At 34.2% G+C, this 7106-nt stretch overlaps 1 non-coding gene across 1 annotated transcript; it reads right to left on the minus strand.

Annotated features, from left to right (window-relative positions):
• Positions 1 to 2457: 2457 nt before the first annotated feature.
• On the minus strand, positions 2458 to 2670 carry LOC123784444 (small nucleolar RNA U3). The gene has a single exon (XR_006777442.2). It is a non-coding gene; the product is annotated as a small nucleolar RNA U3 (small nucleolar RNA).
• Positions 2671 to 7106: the final 4436 nt, after the last annotated feature.

Below are 7106 nucleotides of genomic sequence, written 5' to 3' on the forward strand. Positions count from 1 at the left end.
AAGTAAGCAACATGAAAATATAAATCAATCATTAAATTTAAACATAAGAAAATTTATCCATTTTCAGGTTAGTAAATTTAAATGTAATAAACTTAAGTTAAGTTATGCCTTAGATGGTACTAATCTTAGGTTCTTCTAAATCTTCCAAGAATTTCTGAATGTTAAATTATTAAATCATTCATATATTTTTCACTATGTAAATGCATTTTAGAGAAATTATTATTCTGAATTAGGTAGGGGTTGTCTGGTCCTTTCTAGGGGCATCAGTGACTCTAACTCTTTCTGTCCATCATCCATATCTTGTTCTGTTGTTGGACTTCATTCTCATACTGGTTGCTTCATTTTTGCAAGATGGTTACTCTAACTCAATATCATATTTGAGTTCTATCATGGGTTGTATTGTGCCCCCCCCACAACCTGCAAAAATATATATATATATATGTATATATATATATATATACATATATATATATATATATGTTGGAGTCTTAACTCCAAGAACCTTCAAATGTGGCCTTTTAAAGATAGACTTTTTAGAGATTAATGACTAATCCAGTATAACTGGTATCCTTATAAAAAGAACTTTGGACAAAGAAGCAGATGAATGGAGAGAAGATAACATGACAAGACACAGGGAGAAGACAGTGGTCTACAAGCCAAGGAGAGAGGAAGGAGATCCTTCCTGTCATGGACTTCAGAAGGAACCAACCCTGAAGATACCTTTATTTCACATTACTAACACTTCAGAATAGTGAGACACTGAATTTCTATTGCTCAAGACACCCAATTTGTAATACTTTGATATGACAGCCCTGGCAAACTAATACAAATTCAAAGCAAGGATATGGGAAAAAGTAGAGAACTCTTGGCTTTTTCTAGCTGTACTTGTCTCTTTTTATCAAGAAAGTACCTGTTCTAGAAAACGCATGGCTGACTTTTATTCAGGTCTTATATTCCAGGAAAAGATTATGGGATCATAAGACTATGCCAAGCTGCAAATAAAGATGTGGCTGAAGAGGGGACACGAAAAGATAGTCAACTCATCATGATTTTTACTTTTGAAATGTTCAGTCCGGGGACATTTCTTCCTCAAAAAAAAAAAAAAAAAAAAAGTTCTGTTAGCACATATACAATGGAATGATAGCATCTACCAAAATAGAAACTTTGTTTATTCTACTACTTGTATATATGGAATAAAGGTATGTATTTCTAGTTCATCTATGAGAGCTTGGTTAGCTGTATTTATGAAGATGAATGTTTTAAACAGATATATAAGACTAAAAGAAAAGATGGAATGGTAAAGAGGTGCATTTACTATACGTTTCAGGGAACTTGAAGTAAGGGAACTATGACCTAATTCTAGATATATTATTTACCCTATACAATTTGGTCTTTCCAAATGTTTTCCATACTTCATCTCACAACTTAAAAAATCATCTGTTTACAACATAGTATGACTTCGATAATCTAGAGGTGTGTAATACCAAATACTTTGGATTATAAACATTCTTGTCCTCCACAAAATAGGAAATTCTAAAATGAGAATAGGGATTGGGTTTGATACTACAAATTTTTATAACGCTTTAATTTCTGTTCATGTTAATACAATCCAATGTAGTTTCCAAATTCATTTCTTGAATACCTAGTCATTCCTATGCTGGAATTATCCTTGTTTGAAGAAGACCACCATTATCCAAATTTTCAATCCAGATATTCACCAAAGGAAATATATTCTTTATGATAAACCTAATCTTGGCCAGAAAAGAAAATTTCTACATGATACACTGAACAGTATTTTTGTATATCAAATATTTTCAAGCTTTTTAAAGTAAATTTTTTATTAATACTTTTATGACCAGTTAAAGGCCCAGATATGACAAGCTTGCATATTAAGTGATGTTTTCCATTTTGCACTCACTGTAAATAAGTCTAACTGTTCACCAAAATCTGGTCTCTTTGTTCACACCATAAAGTTGTAGCTGGAAGGTAGTTGCCAAACCAATTATTACATTTTCTACCTCTATACCACCCCCCTTATTAGTATGTGTAGTAACTATGTATTGTACTATTTGTAGTAACTATTTCAGTCAATTGAATGAAAGGAGAAGTGGTGTGTGCCACTTTGAGACCAAGGCTTTCACGAAGTGGTTGTGCTTCCTCATGGTTTGACCCCTTCTGCTTGCTGGTTGTTGAAGACCGTGAGGCCCTATGGGATGGTGGAACAGCAGAACAAAAGGAGTCCAGGGCAAGAATGTGACCATGGATGAAAACAAGTCCCTTAACCCAAACGACAAGTCCCTTAACCCAAACGACAAGTCCCTTAACCCAAACGACTTAACCCAAATGAGATTGAAATATGAACGAGGCATAAACTTACATTAAGTGAGCCCCTAAATCGTTACATCTTTTTTTGCAGCAGTTATCCTGTAAAAATATCTTATCCTAACCTCCCCCGCCCCCCTGCCGAGATGGCTTACCTTCCTTCTTGTTCTTCCGATAGAGGGAAGAAAGATCATCACTGGCAAAGGGCAGCTGCAGAAGCAACACCCAGAGCCAGCTTCATGCTCAGAAAAGGACATTGTACTTCCTCCTCATGGCTTCCGGGATTCTATGTTGAGAGAAACTTCTCTAGTGACAAACTATAGAAGTGATCCCTAAAAGTATAGTCTTTTTTTTTTTTTTTGCCATTTTTTATAGAAAATGTTAAATGATCAGTTCAGTGTTTTCTAGATTGCAATTTTCACAACAGCAGGATTGGTGTGTTACTTGTCAACGGCTGAGAAGCTATCGTGCCTATCACTTTGTAAATGTTTAATAAATGTTTGATGAATCAAAGAAGCAAATATCTTACAATAGACTAAAAAAGTGGTGTATATTTTGTCTGACCCAAAAGCAAACTTAGGACTCTTACGTCCTTAGCCAGTATCTAGCTTTTGTATTTCAGCCCAACTAGAATGCTTCTTTAGTGGCTTCATGACAGAACATTCCCAGCTGTTTCAGTGCTGCATAGCAAAGCTCTGACAGCTTTCAGAGCAAGAGTCAATATTAGTTAATAATCCATCTGCAGTTGCAACTATTTCATTTCATCACACTGACGACTTCTATTCCTCCTGCTCCCATTTCCCTTGGGACTGGTGTTGCTGAACGTCAGTATTTGCAGTGAGGCTCCAAGCTGTGACTATAAATCCCTTTGAGTTATTCACTATTCATTTCCACTCAACATGCTCCAATTAGCTCATAACAAATGCTCCCCAAATACTGCACATCTTACATTTTTCATCAGAATCTGGTAGGAAGGAAGTACCATTCTCCCTTCTGTTAACAAGCCATCTTTGGGTATCTTTCTGCATCAGACACATTTGATACATCTTAATTATATCTATCATTCAGCTCCATCAATGACCCAAGTTCTATCTTTCATTCCATAGTGGAATATACTCGGAAGTGACAACACTTTCCATACAGGGAAGACTGTGCACACTGCTCAAGGGTGCGTGAGGCCTTCTGGTGTGAGAGCATGTGTACATGTGCGTGCAATAACATGCAGACTCTTTTCACATATTGTATGCAGAAGACATCCTGATCTCTGAATAAACCCTCTTGTTTTTGATGTTTTTATTTGCATTCTGGATTTGTTTGAAGAAATTCTAGCAATTGTTTGTTTGTGTTCTGGAAAGAATCCTACTTCTGCTGAAGAATATATATACTTTCTAGTTTTATGTGGCATGTGGTGTGTGTGTGTGTGTGTGTGTGTGTATGTGTTTTTGGTCCTTTTGTGTTGCTTTTAAACAACATGTTGTTTTTAAACAAATTTTTGTATGATCAGAGAATCTTAGAATTAGAAGAAACTTACTGTCCAAATAATTCAACCTCTCATTATCGGAGATTCTTGCACAGATGTTGTTTAAAAACTGGGATGTACTGTATGGTGACTAATATAACAAAATAAAAATTATTAAAAATAAATAAATAATTAAATAAATATACCACACTAATGTAAATTGTTAACAACAAGGGAAGCTGGGTGTTCAGTATATGAGAACTCTCCGTGTTACTTTTGCAACTTTTCTGTAAATCTAAAATTATTCTAAAGCAAACAATTAATTTAAAAAAAATAAATAAACATATTTGGCAGATGAAAGGTGCTATTGCTAGTCCTTTTTTGCTATGGTTGTTAAATAGAATGTCCGTCTGGCCTTGTTCCTCTATGATCGTTGTCATACTGGTGCATCTGCTTAAGAAAAATAGTACAAAAAAAAAGTCAGAATTTTTATAAACTATTTGGAACAATTTTCCAATTTGAAATGAAGTGTTGTGGTTGTGTTCACAAAATTCTAGAAATTTGTGTAACCAAGTTTGAGGCTATTGCTCAAGGACATATATATGTAGCAATTTGTATTCCTGACAATACATCCCTGGATCTCAGAGTTCTAGGTCCTAAGTTTTAGAAGGGTGTTACAGAACATATTAAAATAGCTGTGAAAGCTTTATAAGATCATTTGAAAAACATTTAAGTTTTCTCAAATGTAGGAATCTTGAGGCTTTGTATTTCACCTTTCTTTTTCTTTTTTAGATTAAGAATGCACAACTTAGATCATTAATTATTCTTCCACTAACAGCTTTGATAAACCTTTGATTTAGGATATCACAATATAGGAAGAATAAAAGCAAAGTATTTCTCAGGTGGTAGCAGCAGCTTGACATTCATCATGGCCAGACAAAGCTCTAACTTCGTTGATCGTGACAACAAACGTTGTGGTTGATTAAACTTATTTTGAAGTCCTTTATATAGGGTCTATTCCATATATGTCAAATTTTGTGCTAAAAGCAAAAATTCTCAGTGGCAGAACTCATGCCAAATTGTACAGCAGAGGTTGTAAAAATACCCAAAAAAGTTGAATGTCAAATCCTAAATGCACATTCATTATAATCATTCAGAAAGCTATTAAAATCTAAAGGATCATAAAACAAAAAAATGGTTTTAGGTTTTCCAAAATAAGTGAAATGTCAATATTTCACTCCTACTTCTCTTAATCCCCAAGGTTATCCAAGGGTTATGATAAGTGATAGAAATTTGGTCTTAAAAGATGATCCGATTTGAATCATTTGAGAGGCTTAAGACATGAGATTTCAGGGGATGAGAAACATCTTGAACAAAGGCTAAAATGGGAGTAAATCATGGCACTGGAGGTGAGCTCTAAGGAGATAATCCAGGTATAAAACAATGAGAATCAAGACTAGAATGACAGCAGAATGCGAAGGAAAGAAATGTTTGAATCCAGAACAGTGACAGGGCTTGAAGCTAGTTACGGACAGCGGACATAAACAATGATGAATCAAAGATGACAGGAAATTAACTTGGAAATTGAAAAATGAGAGAAATTGAAAAATGTAATCCCAAAGATTACATGGAATTTGATAAGATAGGGGTTTAAGCTTTAAGAAAGCAAACTAGAGCAAGTTGGATAATTCTGTGTCTAGCCAACAGTTATCTCTGATGAAATGTTGTGAAGATAAAGGAGAATTGCTCATCTCTCAATGTCAAAGTAAAATAAACACGTTTGCTTCAAAATTACAAAAAAACAACACTATTTTCAACATGTTATTGAAGGAGTCTTGACATTTTTTGGCAACCTGGGTGGATTTGTCAGTCTTAACTATAGAGAATATCCTATGGTAAGTATGATTAGAATTCTAATGATTACCCTTGCAAATCAAGTAAAAGTTACCAAGTTTTTGAGCATTATATTTTCACATAGCATGAATCTAAAATTTAAATTCTGTATAATCGTTCTTTGCAAAAATACTTCCAGTTTATGTGACTAAGTCTGGGAACACGCATTAGAGAGTAAAAAAATAAGCAATAATTTTTATTTAGTCAGTTTTTCTTGCTAGTAGATATTAAAAAAACAAACAAAATCAAGCAAACAAACACCTAATTGGCTGAGTTTGAGGGGTCTGTTTCCTCCATTTCTCACGTACTTTCAACTCAGTGTTCAGTTATGGAAAAAAAGAAAATATGGGAGAACAAAATTACGGGGTGCTGTTGGGCCTAAGAAATGATGGTCAACACAGTGACAAAAAGAAAATATGCACTTGAACCAAAATTTTACGATTTAGGTCAATTATACACTTGGGAAGAGCAAATCCTGTTGAATATGGAGTATGTTGAAATGGTCATGTTATTTTTCACATGTTTTGGGTCTTTTTTCTTTTTAAAGAGGTTTTTCCCATTATTTAAAAACCCAATGGGATTGTAATGGAACTGGGAAATGTAATCCATATGTTTTGGAACCTATTACAATTAAGTCATCAAATTACCATTGAAGATATTTTGACCATTTAAAATACAAGGTCTTTTTAAAAATGTATATACACCCACACAAGAAAATAATGCTAAACTCAAAGAATTGGTTTCTCGTTAAATATTTCACTTCCAAATACTTCTTTTCACTTTAACGTTGAATGGCACATTAATCAAATATGTGATATTATGATAGCAATATGTATTAAATAATTCTATTACTAATGTGTCATTAGTAATAACATATCAAGTTGTCAAGAATAATTTACTATTAAGTAGGCAAAAACTTGTTCAGTGTTCATGTATTTATCACCAATTCATTATCTAAACATATAAATATTCCTGCAAATAAATTTGCCCAAGGGCAAAATATTTTCAAGTGTACTCAGATCTGTTCTTCTGATGTCCTTGGAAAAAAATAATCTTTTTTTGGTAAACAATAGGGTTTGATGTTTGGTGTCTTTGTTATAATTATAATATCTATTGGATAAACTCCTCATTCTATCACATTTGATCTAAAAGTGTAATCTTCCATACTTTCATGAAAATATGTCATAGAAAAGTTGATTTTTCTTCTTCATTGAGTGAGAACATATACTCCCATATCCATGACTTGTCTCTGGCATTAACAGGCTATTTAGAAAGAAAACCACATAATGGGGCGCCTGGGTGGCACAGTGGTTAAGCGCCTGCCTTCGGCTCAGGGCGTGATCCCGGCGTTATGGGATCGAGCCCCACATCAGGCTCTTCCGCTAGGAGCCTGCTTCTTCCTCTCCCGCTCCCCCTGCTTGTGTTCCCTCTC

Source organism: Ursus americanus, chromosome 4 (genome assembly GCF_024610735.1).
Source record: "Ursus americanus isolate L20-20 chromosome 4, mUrsAme1.1.p, whole genome shotgun sequence".
Taxonomy (NCBI): Eukaryota; Metazoa; Chordata; class Mammalia; order Carnivora; family Ursidae; genus Ursus; species Ursus americanus.